This window comes from Pleurodeles waltl, chromosome 10 (genome assembly GCF_031143425.1).
Source record: "Pleurodeles waltl isolate 20211129_DDA chromosome 10, aPleWal1.hap1.20221129, whole genome shotgun sequence".
In the NCBI taxonomy this organism is placed as follows: Eukaryota; Metazoa; Chordata; class Amphibia; order Caudata; family Salamandridae; genus Pleurodeles; species Pleurodeles waltl.
This window is the reverse complement of record NC_090449.1, coordinates 329,391,684-329,409,659: the sequence shown is the minus strand read 5'-3', so window position 1 is coordinate 329,409,659 and position 17,976 is coordinate 329,391,684. Positions and strand designations below refer to the sequence as shown.

Sequence of the window (17,976 nt, the reverse complement as noted above, 5' to 3'; positions counted from 1 at the left end):
TGAGAAAAGCAGACCCTTTCTGGTAGTTGTACGCCTCCGCAGGACCTGGGCCCTTGCACCGTAGACTTCCAGACCAGAAGCACTGAAGGGCCTGCCATCTCTTGCGCCTGAGCCAGAGGAGCATGCCTCTTGTATTCAAGCACAATTGCTCGCTCAGTGCTCGATCAGGCGAGATTTATATGAGTGCCTCACAGGCCTGAAACACTCACCTGGGAGACGCGGGGTGGCTGAATTCCCAGAATGGCCTTCGATAGGAAAATCACCTCCTTTCCTCCCGACTCATTTCAGAATTGGGTGAAAATCGCAAGACAGTGTTCAGGGGTGCATGGGTACTGCCTACTCCCAGCTGCCTCTCTGTCTTCTTCATGTTAATTTCAAGTCACAAGGAGGGACCATTGCCATTCTGCTCCGCCCACCTAACCAGGAAACCCAGGTTGAGCTTGTCTGCCTGTTGTTGTTGCAGGGGCAGTGCCTTCTCTGCCCAAAAGTGGCAGGAGAGCCTCACTTCAAACGATGGAATCAACTGCTTAAGTAGAAACCAGCATGGTAGTTACAGTGATAAGGTGCAGCTCTAACAGAAGGCGTGACTGAGATGCCCCTTCCAGAAATACATGGAATGCTGATTGAGGGCCCAGCCGGAGGGTTGGTGTATTTCTTTTCATATGCTACAGCAGCTTGCAAAGATAGTGTTGTGGGGAGCTGGCTGTGCAAGCAGAGGAAGATTTAAGGGCAGAAAATAGACCTATCAGAAGTGCGATATGAACCCACAACTACATGAGCAAACCAGGATGCTTAGCTTAACTGAAGATCAAGCTCTCTTGAGGCTGCCGCCTTAGACCACTCGGCCATCCTGACAGCTGAGTCTGTGTTTAGGTCTGACTCCTCAGTCTGCACTTGTCGATGCTGCCGCTTGCAATGTTCCTATCAAGGTGACAGGTTTAAAGGCCCCACAATATAACATGGCCAAGAAAAAAAAAAGTAAAAAACAGAATAAGAAACCAGGCACATGCACGACTACGCAAAGATGCAGATAACTTTTTACCGGCCTGCAATAGTAATACAAGTTTTACACAGGTCACAAGTTTTTAAAGGCCATCCCTGAGTGAGACTAAGCTTTTAGGGAGCAAACACAAAAGCAGACACTGCCCATTGTTTCTGCCCGGTCTCGAACCGGGGACCTTTCGCGTGTTAGGCGAATGTGATAACCACTACACTACAGAAACAAGCATGAGGGCTTGACTGAAGGAGCAAAATTCCCCTCATATGTTTGCCCGATTGCCTCTATACTTGATCAGCAGTTGCTCGCAAAGCGAGGAGTAAGTGTGAAAATTGCAGCGTTGTCAGCCAGCAAGCGTACACTCAGATGTACTGAAAAGTCACAGCTGCGGGTAGAGACAAATATCTGATGCCTAAATGCCTGAAACCAGAGCCTGTGAAAGCATCACACAGAGCACACTGAAAGCAAGCAGGAAGGAAGCCAAGGCATGGTGATCCTTTTTTTCTCCTGAGGCTAAAAATATTTTGCACAACAATGCTTTGAGTGGAATGAGGAATCTTCAAGCTTTGTGTATTTTGAGTAAAATTTGTGTGTTTTCTGCTAAAAAGGGTGTGTTGGGGATTTGGACCCGGACACCAACGAGCGAGGGCACAGAAGCACCACTGCTCAGACCCTGCTCCTAGGGTTGAGGGCAGAGAGTGGGCGAATACATCGCAAGGCAAGAAAATGCACATGGTTCTCTCTTCTGCAATATGACTAGAGTCATTTCCATGGTCGTCATCGAACATGACATAAAACGCCTCTATCCTTTAGACCTTTTGGCCCATAATTACAAGAGGATGACTGAGTGAGACGCTCTGCCAAATTTGGCAGCCTCGCACTCAGTCATTTTCAAAATGCAGGGAAGCGCCGTATTTAGTAGAATACAGCGCACCCCTGTGCTTCCCTCTGCGCCAGCTCTAAATTAGCTGCCGAGCACCAACGCAGCCATCCTTGCGCCATGGTACAAGGATGGCTGCGTGGAGGGGGAAATTGTTTTTGTTCAGGAAGGCACACCTTCCTGCACAACAGAAATCTTCAGTGGCGATATGTTCGTGCAGCACACATAGAAAGAGCAAAAATGAGGAGAAATGAAAACATTTCTGCTCGTTTCTCCACTATAACGACACCCATTGTATGGCGCTTGGATTTTGGCGCTGCCACAGATTTACAAAAACTCGTAAAACTGGAGCAGCATCAAAATGCTATGGTGTTGCAGTGGCCCACCCAGAGCAACGCCCATTGCACGCCCCTTCCAGGGAAAGGGCTGCGTGTGAAGGGGCCGTATTTACAAGGTGGTGTTAAGCCACAAAACGTGGTTGAACGGCGTCTTGTAAATACGGCACAGTACATAGTGCCACCGGGGCGTCACTAAAGATGATGTGCCGGTGGCGATAGGGCCTTGTAAGTCTGGCCCTTTCTTTGCTCAAGGTGTATGTTCTTGGTGAAGGTAGGAAAGCCATTTTCGCTCTCATACCTTCCTTCCTTGGCTGGCTTGACCACAGTAGGCCCAGGCTTCAATGGAAAGGTCAAAAAGGGAGCAACTGACTGCCGTAAGGTGTATCGTCTTCTCTTGGTGAGTTGAGACCGATGCCCTTGGAGCGTAGTACCTCACGATGGTGAGGGATAGACACAGCCTCTTTAATTTCAATTTACCTGTCAGGTGAGGTGGTAAATGCAAATAATGTGATAAAGCACAGCAACTTGCTGTTTCTGCCTGGCCTCGAACCAGGGACCTTTCGCGTGTAAGGCGAACGTGATAACCACTACACTACAGAAACAGACATGCCTGCTTATTTGCTTCATGTGGCTATGCATTGGACTGGAACCACTGCACTGGAAACAGACACACCTGCTTTCTTTATGTGGCTATGCTTTGGACTGGAATGCAAGGACTAAGGGACAATATTCATGACGCTCAAAGCTGAGCCTTTCTGACAGGATCTCTTCCTTTGGAAGAAAGGAATTGGGATCACTTTCATTCCAAGAGGTGATTTCAAAACCAGCCCTGCAATTACTTTGGAGAAGCACTGTGCATTTCATGTTCCAACGAGAAGTGCTGCTCCAACACAAAAAAGCAGTTAGAAAGAAATCCCGCACTCCTTCATCATGCCGAACTGCCTCGACACCAGTAGAAAGCATGCAATGCATTCCACCATGGCATCTTACAAGAGTGGAAAGCAGAAATACTCCTGTTTAAAAACAGATCGAACCTATGAAGGCACGGGCTCGTCCGGGATTTGAACCCGGGACCTCTCACCCAAAGCGAGAATCATACCCCTAGACCAACGAGCCTGCTGCTGCAAAAGCCTTTCAAACATCTTCTGAAGTGTCTTTGTGAAAAAGCAGGGCCACTTGGAGACTCTCCTTCTAAGCGTGCCATAGCAATTGATGTTTTGTGCCAAGGGGTTTTTTTTTGCCTCTAGCAAGGCAAGAGGTAGTCAAGAAGCCCTATGCTAGCAAGCTGAACTGTGGCGCTGATGAGAAAAGCAGACCCTTTCTGGTAGTTGTACGCCTCCGCAGGACCTGGGCCCTTGCACCGTAGACTTCCAGACCAGAAGCACTGAAGGGCCTGCCATCTCTTGCGCCTGAGCCAGAGGAGCATGCCTCTTGTATTCATGCACAATTGCTCGCTCAGTGCTCGATCAGGCGAGATTTATATGAGTGCCTCACAGGCCTGAAACACTCACCTGGGAGACGCGGGGTGGCTGAATTCCCAGAATGGCCTTCGATAGGAAAATCACCTCCTTTCCTCCCTACTCATTTCAGAATTGGGTGAAAATCGCAAGACAGTGTTCAGGGGTGCATGGGTACTGCCTACTCCCAGCTGCCTCTCTGTCTTCTTCATGTTAATTTCAAGTCACAAGGAGGGACCATTGCCATTCTGCTCCGCCCACCTAACCAGGAAACCCAGGTTGAGCTTGTCTGCCTGTTGTTGTTGCAGGGGCAGTGCCTTCTCTGCCCAAAAGTGGCAGGAGAGCCTCACTTCAAACGATGGAATCAACTGCTTAAGTAGAAACCAGCATGGTAGTTACAGTGATAAGGTGCAGCTCTAACAGAAGGCGTGACTGAGATGCCCCTTCCAGAAATACATGGAATGCTGATTGAGGGCCCAGCCGGAGGGTTGGTGGATTTCTTTTCATATGCTACAGCAGCTTGCAAAGATAGTGTTGTGGGGAGCTGGCTGTGCAAGCAGAGGAAGATTTAAGGGCAGAAAATAGACCTATCAGAAGTGCGATATGAACCCACAACTACATGAGCAAACCAGGATGCTTAGCTTAACTGAAGATCAAGCTCTCTTGAGGCTGCCGCCTTAGACCACTCGGCCATCCTGACAGCTGAGTCTGTGTTTAGGTCTGACTCCTCAGTCTGCACTTGTCGATGCTGCCGCTTGCAATGTTCCTATCAAGGTGACAGGTTTAAAGGCCCCACAATATAACATGGCCAAGAAAAAAAAAAGTAAAAAACAGAATAAGAAACCAGGCACATGCACGACTACGCAAAGATGCAGATAACTTTTTACCGGCCTGCAATAGTAATACAAGTTTTACACAGGTCACAAGTTTTTAAAGGCCATCCCTGAGTGAGACTAAGCTTTTAGGGAGCAAACACAAAAGCAGACACTGCCCATTGTTTCTGCCCGGTCTCGAACCGGGGACCTTTCGCGTGTTAGGCGAACGTGATAACCACTACACTACAGAAACAAGCATGAGGGCTTGACTGAAGGAGCAAAATTCCCCTCATATGTTTGCCCGATTGCCTCTATACTTGATCAGCAGTTGCTCGCAAAGCGAGGAGTAAGTGTGAAAATTGCAGCGTTGTCAGCCAGCAAGCGTACACTCAGATGTACTGAAAAGTCACAGCTGCGGGTAGAGACAAATATCTGATGCCTAAATGCCTGAAACCAGAGCCTGTGAAAGCATCACACAGAGCACACTGAAAGCAAGCAGGAAGGAAGCCAAGGCATGGTGATCCTTTTTTTCTCCTGAGGCTAAAAATATTTTGCACAACAATGCTTTGAGTGGAATGAGGAATCTTCAAGCTTTGTGTATTTTGAGTAAAATTTGTGTGTTTTCTGCTAAAAAGGGTGTGTTGGGGATTTGGACCCGGACACCAACGAGCGAGGGCACAGAAGCACCACTGCTCAGACCCTGCTCCTAGGGTTGAGGGCAGAGAGTGGGCGAATACATCGCAAGGCAAGAAAATGCACATGGTTCTCTCTTCTGCAATATGACTAGAGTCATTTCCATGGTCGTCATCGAACATGACATAAAACGCCTCTATCCTTTAGACCTTTTGGCCCATAATTACAAGAGGATGACTGAGTGAGACGCTCTGCCAAATTTGGCAGCCTCGCACTCAGTCATTTTCAAAATGCAGGGAAGCGCCGTATTTAGTAGAATACAGCGCACCCCTGTGCTTCCCTCTGCGCCAGCTCTAAATTAGCTGCCGAGCACCAACGCAGCCATCCTTGCGCCATGGTACAAGGATGGCTGCGTGGAGGGGGAAATTGTTTTTGTTCAGGAAGGCACACCTTCCTGCACAACAGAAATCTTCAGTGGCGATATGTTCGTGCAGCACACATAGAAAGAGCAAAAATGAGGAGAAATGAAAACATTTCTGCTCGTTTCTCCACTATAACGACACCCATTGTATGGCGCTTGGATTTTGGCGCTGCCACAGATTTACAAAAACTCGTAAAACTGGAGCAGCATCAAAATGCTATGGTGTTGCAGTGGCCCACCCAGAGCAACGCCCATTGCACGCCCCTTCCAGGGAAAGGGCTGCGTGTGAAGGGGCCGTATTTACAAGGTGGTGTTAAGCCACAAAACGTGGTTGAACGGCGTCTTGTAAATACGGCACAGTACATAGTGCCACCGGGGCGTCACTAAAGATGATGTGCCGGTGGCGATAGGGCCTTGTAAGTCTGGCCCTTTCTTTGCTCAAGGTGTATGTTCTTGGTGAAGGTAGGAAAGCCATTTTCGCTCTCATACCTTCCTTCCTTGGCTGGCTTGACCACAGTAGGCCCAGGCTTCAATGGAAAGGTCAAAAAGGGAGCAACTGACTGCCGTAAGGTGTATCGTCTTCTCTTGGTGAGTTGAGACCGATGCCCTTGGAGCGTAGTACCTCACGATGGTGAGGGATAGACACAGCCTCTTTAATTTCAATTTACCTGTCAGGTGAGGTGGTAAATGCAAATAATGTGATAAAGCACAGCAACTTGCTGTTTCTGGCTGGCCTCGAACCAGGGACCTTTCGCGTGTAAGGCGAACGTGATAACCACTACACTACAGAAACAGACATGCCTGCTTATTTGCTTCATGTGGCTATGCATTGGACTGGAACCACTGCACTGGAAACAGACACACCTGCTTTCTTTATGTGGCTATGCTTTGGACTGGAATGCAAGGACTAAGGGACAATATTCATGACGCTCAAAGCTGAGCCTTTCTGACAGGATCTCTTCCTTTGGAAGAAAGGAACTGGGATCACTTTCATTCCAAGAGGTGATTTCAAAACCAGCCCTGCAATTACTTTGGAGAAGCACTGTGCATTTCATGTTCCAACGAGAAGTGCTGCTCCAACACTAAAAAGCAGTTAGAAAGAAATCCCGCACTCCTTCATCATGCCGAACTGCCTCGACACCAGTAGAAAGCATGCAATGCATTCCACCATGGCATCTTACAAGAGTGGAAAGCAGAAATACTCCTGTTTAAAAACAGATCGAACCTATGAAGGCACGGGCTCGTCCGGGATTTGAAACCGGGACCTCTCACACCCAAAGCGAGAATCATAACCCTAGACCAACGAGCCTGCTGCTGCAAAAGCCTTTCAAACATCTTCTGAAGTGTCTTTGAGAAAAAGCAGGGCCACTTGGAGACTCTCCTTCTAAGCGTGCCATAGCAATTGATGTTTTGTGCCAAGGGTTTTTTTTTTGCCTCTAGCAAGGCAAGAGGTAGTCAAGAAGCCCTCTGCTAGCAAGCTGAACTGTGGCGCTGATGAGAAAAGCAGACCCTTTCTGGTAGTTGTACGCCTCCGCAGGACCTGGGCCCTTGCACCGTAGACTTCCAGACCAGAAGCACTGAAGGGCCTGCCATCTCTTGCGCCTGAGCCAGAGGAGCACGCCTCTTGTATTCAAGCACACTTGCTCGCTCAGTGCTTGATCAGGCTCGATCAGGCGAGATTTATATGAGTGCCTCACAGGCCTGAAACACTCACCTGGGAGACGCGGGGTGGCTGCATTCCCAGAATGGCCTTCGATAGGAAAATCACCTCCTTTCCTCCCGACTCATTTCAGAATTGGGTGAAAATCGCAAGACAGTGTTCAGGGGTGCATGGGTACTGCCTACTCCCAGCTGCCTCTCTGTCTTCTTCATGTTAATTTCAAGTCACAAGGAGGGACCATTGCCTTTCTGCTCCGCCCACCTAATCAGGAAACCCAGGTTGAGCTTGTCTGCCTGATGTTGTTGCAGGGGCAGTGCCTTCTCTGCCCAAAAGTGGCAGGAGAGCCTCACTTCAAACGATGGAATCAACTGCTTAAGTAGAAACCAGCATGATAGTTACAGTGATAAGGTGCAGCTCTAACAGAAGGCGTGACTGAGATGCCCCTTCCAGAAATACATGGAATGCTGATTGAGGGCCCAGCCGGAGGGTTGGTGGATTTCTTTTCATATGCTACAGCAGCTTGCAAAGATAGTGTTGTGGGGAGCTGGCTGTGCAAGCAGAGGAAGATATAAGAGCAGAAAATAGACCTATCAGAAGTGGGATTTGAACCCACAACTACATGAGCAAACCAGGATGCTTAGCTTAACTGAAGATCAAGCTCTCTTGAGGCTGCTGCCTTAGACCACTCGGCCATCCTGACAGCTGAGTCTGTGTTTAGGTCTGACTCCTCAGTCTGCACTTGTCGATGCTGCCGCTTGCAATGTTCCTATCAAGGTGACAGGTTTAAAGGCCCCACAATATAACATGGCCAAGAAAAAAAAAAGTAAAAAACAGAATAAGAAACCAGGCACATGCACGACTACGCAAAGATGCAGATAACTTTTTACCGGTCTGCAATAGTAATACAAGTTTTACACAGGTCACAAGTTTTTAAAGGCCATTCCTGAGTGAGACTAAGCTTTTAGGGAGCAAACACAAAAGCAGACACTGCCCATTGTTTCTGCCCGGTCTCGAACCAGGGACCTTTCGCGTGTTAGGCGAACGTGATAACCACTACACTACAGAAACAAGCATGAGGGCTTGACTGAAGGAGCAAAATTCCCCTCATATGTTTGCCCGATTGCCTCTATACTTGATCAGCAGTTGCTCGCAAAGCGAGGAGTAAGTGTGAAAATTGCAGCGTTGTCAGCCAGCAAGCGTACACTCAGATGTACTGAAAAGTTACAGCTGCGGGTAGAGACAAATATCTGATGCCTAAATGCCTGAAACCAGAGCCTGTGAAAGCATCACACAGAGCACACTGAAAGCAAGCAGGAAGGAAGCCAAGGCATGGTGATCCTTTTTTTCTCCTGAGGCTAAAAATATTTTGCACAACAATGCTTTGAGTGGAATGAGGAATCTTCAAGCTTTGTGTATTTTGAGTAAAATTTGTGTGTTTTCTGCCAAAAAGGGTGTGTTGGGGATTTGGACCCAGACACCAACGAGCGAGGGCACAGAAGCACCACTGCTCAGACCCATGCTCCTAGGGTTGAGGGTAGAGAGTGGGCGAATACATCGCAAGGCAAGAAAATGCACATGGTTCTCTCTTCTGCAATATGACTAGAGTCATTTCCATGGTCGTCATCGAACATGACATAAAAAGCCTCTATCCTTTAGACCTTTTGGCCCATAATTACAAGAGGATGACTGAGTGAGACGCTCTGCCAAATTTGGCAGCCTCGCACTCAGTAATTTTCAAAATGCAGGGAAGCGCCGTATTTAGTAGAATACAGCGCACCCCTGTGCTTCCCTCTGCGCCAGCTCTAAATTAGCTGCCGAGCGCCAACGCAGCCATCCTTGCGCCATGGAACAAGGATGGCTGCGTTGAGGGGGAAATTGTTTTTGTTCAGGAAGGCACACCTTCCTGCACAACAGAAATCTTCAGTGGCGATATGTTCGTGCAGTACACATAGAAAGAGCAAAAATGAGGAGAAATGAAAACATTTCTGCTCGTTTCTCCACTATAACGACACCCATTGTATGGCGCTTGGATTTTGGCGCTGCCACAGATTTACAAAAACTCGTAAAACTGGAGCAGCATCAAAATGCTATGGTGTTGCAGTGGCCCACCCAGAGCAACACCCATTGCACGCCCCTTCCAGGGAAAGGGCTGCGTGTGAAGGGGCCGTATTTACAAGGTGGTGTTAAGCCACAAAACGTGGTTGAACGGCGTCTTGTAAATACGGCACAGTACATAGTGCCACCGGGGCGTCACTAAAGATGATGTGCCGGTGGCGATAGGGCCTTGTAAGTCTGGCCCTTTCTTTGCTCAAGGTGTATGTTCTTGGTGAAGGTAGGAAAGCCAATTTCGCTCTCATACCTTCCTTCCTTGGCTGGCTTGACCACAGTAGGCCCAGGCTTCAATGGAAAGGTCAAAAAGGGAGCAACTGACTGCCGTAAGGTGTATCATCTTCTCTTGGTGAGTTGAGACTGATGCCCTTGGAGCGTAGTACCTCACGATGGTGAGGGATAGACACATCCTCTTTAATTTCAATTTACCTGTCAGGTGAGGTGGTAAATGCAAATAATGTGATAAAGCACAGCAACTTGCTGTTTCTGGCTGGCCTCGAACCGGGGACCTTTCGCGTGTAAGGCGAACGTGATAACCACTACACTACAGAAACAGACATGCTTGCTTACTTGTTTCATGTGGCTATGCATTGGACTGGAACCACTACACTGGAAACAGACACACCTGCTTTCTTTATGTGGCTATGCTTTGGACTGGAATGCAAGGAGTAAGGGACAATATTCATGACGCTCAAAGCTGAGCCTTTCTGACAGGATCTCTTCCTTTGGAAGAAAGGAACTGGGATCACTTTCATTCCAAGAGGTGATTTCAAAACCAGCCCTGCAATTACTTTGGAGAAGCACTGTGCATTTCATGTTCCAACGAGAAGTGCTGCTCCAACACAAAAAAGCAGTTAGAAAGAAATCCCGCACTCCTTCATCATGCCGAACTGCCTCGACACCAGTAGAAAGCATGCAATGCATTCCACCATGGCATCTTACAAGAGTGGAAAGCAGAAATACTCCTGTTTAAAAACAGATCGAAACTATAAAGGCACGGGCTTGTCCGGGATTTGAACCCGGGACCTCTCACACCCAAAGCGAGAATCATACCCCTAGACCAACGAGCCTGCTGCTGCAAAAGCCTTTCAAACATCTTCTGAAGTGTCTTTGAGAAAAAGCAGGGCCACTTGGAGACTCTCCTTCTAAGCGTGCCATAGCAATTGATGTTTTGTGCCAAGTGTTTTTTTTTGCCTCTAGCAAGGCAAGAGGTAGTCAAGAAGCCCTCTGCTAGCAAGCTGAACTGTGGCGCTGATGAGAAAAGCAGACCCTTTCTGGTAGTTGTACGCCTCCGCAGGACCTGGGCCCTTGCACCGTAGACTTCCAGACCAGAAGCACTGAAGGGCCTGCCATCTCTTGCGCCTGAGCCAGAGGAGCACGCCTCTTGTATTCAAGCACACTTGCTCGCTCAGTGCTTGATCAGGCTCGATCAGGCGAGATTTATATGAGTGCCTCACAGGCCTGAAACACTCACCTGGGAGACGCGGGGTGGCTGAATTCCCAGAATGGCCTTCGATAGGAAAATCACCTCCTTTCCTCCCGACTCATTTCAGAATTGGGTGAAAATCGCAAGACAGTGTTCAGGGGTGCATGGGTACTGCCTACTCCCAGCTGCCTCTCTGTCTTCTTCATGTTAATTTCAAGTCACAAGGAGGGACCATTGCCATTCTGCTCCGCCCACCTAACCAGGAAACCCAGGTTGAGCTTGTCTGCCTGTTGTTGTTGCAGGGGCAGTACCTTCTCTGCCCAAAAGAGGCAGGAGAGCCTCACTTCAAACGATGGAATCAACTGCTTAAGTAGAAACCAGCATGGTAGTTACAGTGATAAGGTGCAGCTCTAACAGAAGGCGTGACTGAGATGCCCCTTCCAGAAATACATGGAATGCTGATTGAGGGCCCAGCCGGAGGGTTGGTGGATTTCTTTTCGTATGCTACAGCAGCTTGCAAAGATAGTGTTGTGGGGAGCTGGCTGTGCAAGCAGAGGAAGATTTAAGGGCAGAAAATAGACCTATCAGGTGTGGGATTTGAACCCACAACTACATGAGCAAACCAGGATTCTTAGCTTAACTGAAGATCAAGCTCTCTTGAGGCTGCCGCCTTAGACCACTCGGCCATCCTGACAGCTGAGTCTGTGTTTAGGTCTGACTCCTCAGTCTGCACTTGTCGATGCTGCCGCTTGCAATGTTCCTATCAAGGTGACAGGTTTAAAGGCCCCACAATATAACATGGCCAAGAAAAAAAAAAGTAAAAAACAGAATAAGAAACCAGGCACATGCACGACTACGCAAAGATGCGGATAACTTTTTACCGGCCTGCAATAGTAATACAAGTTTTACACAGGTCACAAGTTTTTAAAGGCCATCCCTGAGTGAGACTAAGCTTTTAGGGAGCAAACACAAAAGCAGACACTGCCCATTGTTTCTGCCCGGTCTCAAACCGGGGACCTTTCGCATGTTAGGCGAACGTGATAACCACTACACTACAGAAACAAGCATGAGGGCTTGACTGAAGGAACAAAATTCCCCTCATTTGTTTGCCCGATTGCCTCTATACTTGATCAGCAGTTGCTCGCAAAGCGAGGAGTAAGTGTGAAAATTGCAGCGTTGTCAGCCAGCAAGCGTACACTCAGATGTACTGAAAAGTCACAGCTGCGGGTAGAGACAAATATCTGATGCCTAAATGCCTGAAACCAGAGCCTGTGAAAGCATCACACAGAGCACACTGAAAGCAAGCAGGAAGGAAGCCAAGGCATGGTGATCCTTTTTTTCTCCTGAGGCTAAAAATATTTTGCACAACAATGCTTTGAGTGGAATGAGGAATCTTCAAGCTTTGTGTATTTTGAGTAAAATTTGTGTGTTTTCTGCTAAAAAGGGTGTGTTGGGGATTTAGACCCGGACACCAATGAGCGAGGGCACAGAAGCACCACTGCTCAGACCCTGCTCCTAGGGTTGAGGGCAGAGAGTGGGCGAATACATCGCAAGGCAAGAAAATGCACATGGTTCTCTCTTCTGCAATATGACTAGAGTCATTTCCATGGTCGTCATCGAACATGACATAAAAAGCCTCTATCCTTTAGACCTTTTGGACCATAATTACAAGAGGATGACTGAGTGAGACGCTCTGCCAAATTTGGCAGCCTCGCACTCAGTCATTTTCAAAATGCAGGGAAGCGCCGTATTTAGTAGAATACAGCGCACCCCTGTTCTTCCCTCTGCGCCAGCTCTAAATTAGCTGCCGAGCGCCAACGCAGCCATCCTTGCGCCATGGTACAAGGATGGCTGCGTTGAGGGGGAAATTGTTTTTGTTCAGGAAGGCACACCTTCCTGCACAACAGAAATCTTCAGTGGCGATATGTTCGTGCAGCACACATAGAAAGAGCAAAAATGAGGAGAAATGAAAACATTTCTGCTCGTTTCTCCACTATAACGACACCCATTGTATGGCGCTTGGATTTTGGCGCTGCCACAGATTTACAAAAACTCGTAAAACTGGAGCAGCATCAAAATGCTATGGTGTTGCAGTGGCCCACCCAGAGCAACACCCATTGCACGCCCCTTCCAGGGAAAGGGCTGCGTGTGAAGGGGCCGTATTTGCAAGGTGGTGTTAAGCCACAAAACGTGGTTGAACGGCGTCTTGTAAATACGGCACAGTACATAGTGCCACCGGGGCGTCACTAAAGATGATGTGCCGGTGGCGATAGGGCCTTGTAAGTCTGGCCCTTTCTTTGCTCAAGGTGTATGTTCTTGGTGAAGGTAGGAAAGCCATTTTCGCTCTCATACCTTCCTTCCTTGGCTGGCTTGACCACAGTAGGCCCAGGCTTCAATGGAAAGGTCAAAAAGGGAGCAACTGACTGCCGTAAGGTGTATCGTCTTCTCTTGGTGAGTTGAGACCGATGCCCTTGGAGCGTAGTACCTCACGATGGTGAGGGATAGACACAGCCTCTTTAATTTCAATTTACCTGTCAGGTGAGGTGGTAAATGCAAATAATGTGATAAAGCACAGCAACTTGCTGTTTCTGCCTGGCCTCGAACCAGGGACCTTTCGCGTGTAAGGCGAACGTGATAACCACTACACTACAGAAACAGACATGCTTGCTTACTTGCTTCATGTGGCTATGCATTGGACTGGAACCACTACACTGGAAACAGACACACCTGCTTTCTTTATGTGGCTATGCTTTGGACTGGAATGCAAGGACTAAGGGACAATATTCATGACGCTCAAAGCTGAGCCTTTCTGACAGGATCTCTTCCTTTGGAAGAAAGGAACTGGGATCACTTTCATTCCAAGAGGTGATTTCAAAACCAGCCCTGCAATTACTTTGGAGAAGCACTGTGCATTTCATGTTCCAACGAGAAGTGCTGCTCCAACACTAAAAAGCAGTTAGAAAGAAATCCCGCACTCCTTCATCATGCCGAACTGCTTCGACACCAGTAGAAAGCATGCAATGCATTCCACCATGGCATCTTACAAGAGTGGAAAGCAGAAATACTCCTGTTTAAAAACAGATCGAACCTATGAAGGCACGGGCTCGTCCGGGATTTGAAACCGGGACCTCTCACACCCAAAGCGAGAATCATAACCCTAGACCAACGAGCCTGCTGCTGCAAAAGCCTTTCAAACATCTTCTGAAGTGTCTTTGAGAAAAAGCAGGGCCACTTGGAGACTCTCCTTCTAAGCGTGCCATAGCAATTGATGTTTTGTGCCAAGGGTTTTTTTTTTGCCTCTAGCAAGGCAAGAGGTAGTCAAGAAGCCCTCTGCTAGCAAGCTGAACTGTGGCGCTGATGAGAAAAGCAGACCCTTTCTGGTAGTTGTACGCCTCCGCAGGACCTGGGCCCTTGCACCGTAGACTTCCAGACCAGAAGCACTGAAGGGCCTGCCATCTCTTGCGCCTGAGCCAGAGGAGCACGCCTCTTGTATTCAAGCACACTTGCTCGCTCAGTGCTTGATCAGGCTCGATCAGGCGAGATTTATATGAGTGCCTCACAGGCCTGAAACACTCACCTGGGAGACGCGGGGTGGCTGCATTCCCAGAATGGCCTTCGATAGGAAAATCACCTCCTTTCCTCCCGACTCATTTCAGAATTGGGTGAAAATCGCAAGACAGTGTTCAGGGGTGCATGGGTACTGCCTACTCCCAGCTGCCTCTCTGTCTTCTTCATGTTAATTTCAAGTCACAAGGAGGGACCATTGCCTTTCTGCTCCGCCCACCTAATCAGGAAACCCAGGTTGAGCTTGTCTGCCTGTTGTTGTTGCAGGGGCAGTGCCTTCTCTGCCCAAAAGTGGCAGGAGAGCCTCACTTCAAACGATGGAATCAACTGCTTAAGTAGAAACCAGCATGATAGTTACAGTGATAAGGTGCAGCTCTAACAGAAGGCGTGACTGAGATGCCCCTTCCAGAAATACATGGAATGCTGATTGAGGGCCCAGCCGGAGGGTTGGTGGATTTCTTTTCATATGCTACAGCAGCTTGCAAAGATAGTGTTGTGGGGAGCAGGCTGTGCAAGCAGAGGAAGATATAAGAGCAGAAAATAGACCTATCAGAAGTGGGATTTGAACCCACAACTACATGAGCAAACCAGGATTCTTAGCTTAACTGAAGATCAAGCTCTCTTGAAGCTGCCGCCTTAGACCACTCGGCCATCCTGACAGCTGAATCTGTGTTTAGGTCTGACTCCTCAGTCTGCACTTGTCGATGCTGCCGCTTGCAATGTTCCTATCAAGGTGACAGGTTTAAAGGCCCCACAATATAACATGGCCAAGAAAAAAAAAAGTAAAAAACAGAATAAGAAACCAGGCACATGCACGACTACGCAAAGATGCGGATAACTTTTTACCGGCCTGCAATAGTAATACAAGTTTTACACAGGTCACAAGTTTTTAAAGGCCATCCCTGAGTGAGACTAAGCTTTTAGGGAGCAAACACAAAAGCAGACACTGCCCATTGTTTCTGCCCGGTCTCAAACCGGGGACCTTTCGCATGTTAGGCGAACGTGATAACCACTACACTACAGAAACAAGCATGAGGGCTTGACTGAAGGAACAAAATTCCCCTCATATGTTTGCCCGATTGCCTCTATACTTGATCAGCAGTTGCTCGCAAAGCGAGGAGTAAGTGTGAAAATTGCAGCGTTGTCAGCCAGCAAGCGTACACTCAGATGTACTGAAAAGTCACAGCTGCGGGTAGAGACAAATATCTGATGCCTAAATGCCTGAAACTAGAGCCTGTGAAAGCATCACACAGAGCACACTGAAAGCAAGCAGGAAGGAAGCCAAGGCATGGTGATCCTTTTTTTCTCCTGAGGCTAAAAATATTTTGCACAACAATGCTTTGAGTGGAATGAGGAATCTTCAAGCTTTGTGTATTTTGAGTAAAATTTGTGTGTTTTCTGCTAAAAAGGGTGTGTTGGGGATTTAGACCCGGACACCAACGAGCGAGGGCACAGAAGCACCACTGCTCAGACCCTGCTCCTAGGGTTGAGGGCAGAGAGTGGGCGAATACATCGCAAGGCAAGAAAATGCACATGGTTCTCTCTTCTGCAATATGACTAGAGTCATTTCCATGGTCGTCATCGAACATGACATAAAAAGCCTCTATCCTTTAGACCTTTTGGACCATAATTACAAGAGGATGACTGAGTGAGACGCTCTGCCAAATTTGGCAGCCTCGCACTCAGTCATTTTCAAAATGCAGGGAAGCGCCGTATTTAGTAGAATACAGCGCACCCCTGTTCTTCCCTCTGCGCCAGCTCTAAATTAGCTGCCGAGCGCCAACGCAGCCATCCTTGCGCCATGGTACAAGGATGGCTGCGTTGAGGGGGAAATTGTTTTTGTTCAGGAAGGCACACCTTCCTGCACAACAGAAATCTTCAGTGGCGATATGTTCGTGCAGCACACATAGAAAGAGCAAAAATGAGGAGAAATGAAAACATTTCTGCTCGTTTCTCCACTATAACGACACCCATTGTATGGCGCTTGGATTTTGGCGCTGCCACAGATTTACAAAAACTCGTAAAACTGGAGCAGCATCAAAATGCTATGGTGTTGCAGTGGCCCACCCAGAGCAACACCCATTGCACGCCCCTTCCAGGGAAAGGGCTGCGTGTGAAGGGGCCGTATTTGCAAGGTGGTGTTAAGCCACAAAACGTGGTTGAACGGCGTCTTGTAAATACGGCACAGTACATAGTGCCACCGGGGCGTCACTAAAGATGATGTGCCGGTGGCGATAGGGCCTTGTAAGTCTGGCCCTTTCTTTGCTCAAGGTGTATGTTCTTGGTGAAGGTAGGAAAGCCATTTTCGCTCTCATACCTTCCTTCCTTGGCTGGCTTGACCACAGTAGGCCCAGGCTTCAATGGAAAGGTCAAAAAGGGAGCAACTGACTGCCGTAAGGTGTATCGTCTTCTCTTGGTGAGTTGAGACCGATGCCCTTGGAGCGTAGTACCTCACGATGGTGAGGTATAGACACAGCCTCTTTAATTTCAATTTACCTGTCAGGGGAGGTGGTAAATGCAAATAATGTGATAAAGCACAGCAACTTGCTGTTTCTGGCTGGCCTCGAACCAGGGACCTTTCGCGTGTAAGGCGAACGTGATAACCACTACACTACAGAAACAGACATGCTTGCTTACTTGCTTCATGTGGCTATGCATTGGACTGGAACCACTACACTGGAAACAGACACACCTGCTTTCTTTATGTGGCTATGCTTTGGACTGGAATGCAAGGACTAAGGGACAATATTCATGACGCTCAAAGCTGAGCCTTTCTGACAGGATCTCTTCCTTTGGAAGAAAGGAACTGGGATCACTTTCATTCCAAGAGGTGATTTCAAAACCAGCCCTGCAATTACTTTGGAGAAGCACTGTGCATTTCATGTTCCAACGAGAAGTGCTGCTCCAACACTAAAAAGCAGTTAGAAAGAAATCCCGCACTCCTTCATCATGCCGAACTGCCTCGACACCAGTAGAAAGCATGCAATGCATTCCACCATGGCATCTTACAAGAGTGGAAAGCAGAAATACTCCTGTTTAAAAACAGATCGAACCTATGAAGGCACGGGCTCGTCCGGGATTTGAAACCGGGACCTCTCACACCCAAAGCGAGAATCATAACCCTAGACCAACGAGCCTGCTGCTGCAAAAGCCTTTCAAACATCTTCTGAAGTGTCTTTGAGAAAAAGCAGGGCCACTTGGAGACTCTCCTTCTAAGCGTGCCATAGCAATTGATGTTTTGTGCCAAGGGTTTTTTTTTTGCCTCTAGCAAGGCAAGAGGTAGTCAAGAAGCCCTCTGCTAGCAAGCTGAACTGTGGCGCTGATGAGAAAAGCAGACCCTTTCTGGTAGTTGTACGCCTCCGCAGGACCTGGGCCCTTGCACCGTAGACTTCCAGACCAGAAGCACTGAAGGGCCTGCCATCTCTTGCGCCTGAGCCAGAGGAGCACGCCTCTTGTATTCAAGCACACTTGCTCGCTCAGTGCTTGATCAGGCTCGATCAGGCGAGATTTATATGAGTGCCTCACAGGCCTGAAACACTCACCTGGGAGACGCGGGGTGGCTGCATTCCCAGAATGGCCTTCGATAGGAAAATCACCTCCTTTCCTCCCGACTCATTTCAGAATTGGGTGAAAATCGCAAGACAGTGTTCAGGGGTGCATGGGTACTGCCTACTCC

General features: G+C 48.3%; 11 non-coding genes across 11 annotated transcripts; all 11 read right to left on the bottom strand.

Annotated features, from left to right (window-relative positions):
• Window positions 1-1,150: 1,150 nt before the first annotated feature.
• On the bottom strand, window positions 1,151-1,223 carry TRNAV-AAC (transfer RNA valine (anticodon AAC)). Its single transcript has one exon. It is a non-coding gene; the product is annotated as a tRNA-Val (tRNA).
• Window positions 1,224-2,744: 1,521 nt separating this feature from the next.
• TRNAV-UAC (transfer RNA valine (anticodon UAC)) lies at window positions 2,745-2,817 on the bottom strand. The gene has a single exon. It is a non-coding gene; the product is annotated as a tRNA-Val (tRNA).
• A 444-nt stretch (window positions 2,818-3,261) lies between these two features.
• Window positions 3,262-3,331, bottom strand: TRNAQ-UUG (transfer RNA glutamine (anticodon UUG)). The gene has a single exon. It is a non-coding gene; the product is annotated as a tRNA-Gln (tRNA).
• A 1,336-nt stretch (window positions 3,332-4,667) lies between these two features.
• Window positions 4,668-4,740, bottom strand: TRNAV-AAC (transfer RNA valine (anticodon AAC)). Its single transcript has one exon. It is a non-coding gene; the product is annotated as a tRNA-Val (tRNA).
• Window positions 4,741-6,261: 1,521 nt separating this feature from the next.
• Window positions 6,262-6,334, bottom strand: TRNAV-UAC (transfer RNA valine (anticodon UAC)). Its single transcript has one exon. It is a non-coding gene; the product is annotated as a tRNA-Val (tRNA).
• Window positions 6,335-8,196: 1,862 nt separating this feature from the next.
• Window positions 8,197-8,269, bottom strand: TRNAV-AAC (transfer RNA valine (anticodon AAC)). Its single transcript has one exon. It is a non-coding gene; the product is annotated as a tRNA-Val (tRNA).
• Window positions 8,270-10,308: 2,039 nt separating this feature from the next.
• On the bottom strand, window positions 10,309-10,380 carry TRNAP-UGG (transfer RNA proline (anticodon UGG)). Its single transcript has one exon. It is a non-coding gene; the product is annotated as a tRNA-Pro (tRNA).
• A 1,345-nt stretch (window positions 10,381-11,725) lies between these two features.
• On the bottom strand, window positions 11,726-11,798 carry TRNAV-AAC (transfer RNA valine (anticodon AAC)). The gene has a single exon. It is a non-coding gene; the product is annotated as a tRNA-Val (tRNA).
• A 1,521-nt stretch (window positions 11,799-13,319) lies between these two features.
• Window positions 13,320-13,392, bottom strand: TRNAV-UAC (transfer RNA valine (anticodon UAC)). The gene has a single exon. It is a non-coding gene; the product is annotated as a tRNA-Val (tRNA).
• Window positions 13,393-15,254: 1,862 nt separating this feature from the next.
• On the bottom strand, window positions 15,255-15,327 carry TRNAV-AAC (transfer RNA valine (anticodon AAC)). The gene has a single exon. It is a non-coding gene; the product is annotated as a tRNA-Val (tRNA).
• A 1,521-nt stretch (window positions 15,328-16,848) lies between these two features.
• TRNAV-UAC (transfer RNA valine (anticodon UAC)) lies at window positions 16,849-16,921 on the bottom strand. The gene has a single exon. It is a non-coding gene; the product is annotated as a tRNA-Val (tRNA).
• Between the last annotated feature and the right edge of the window lie 1,055 nt (window positions 16,922-17,976).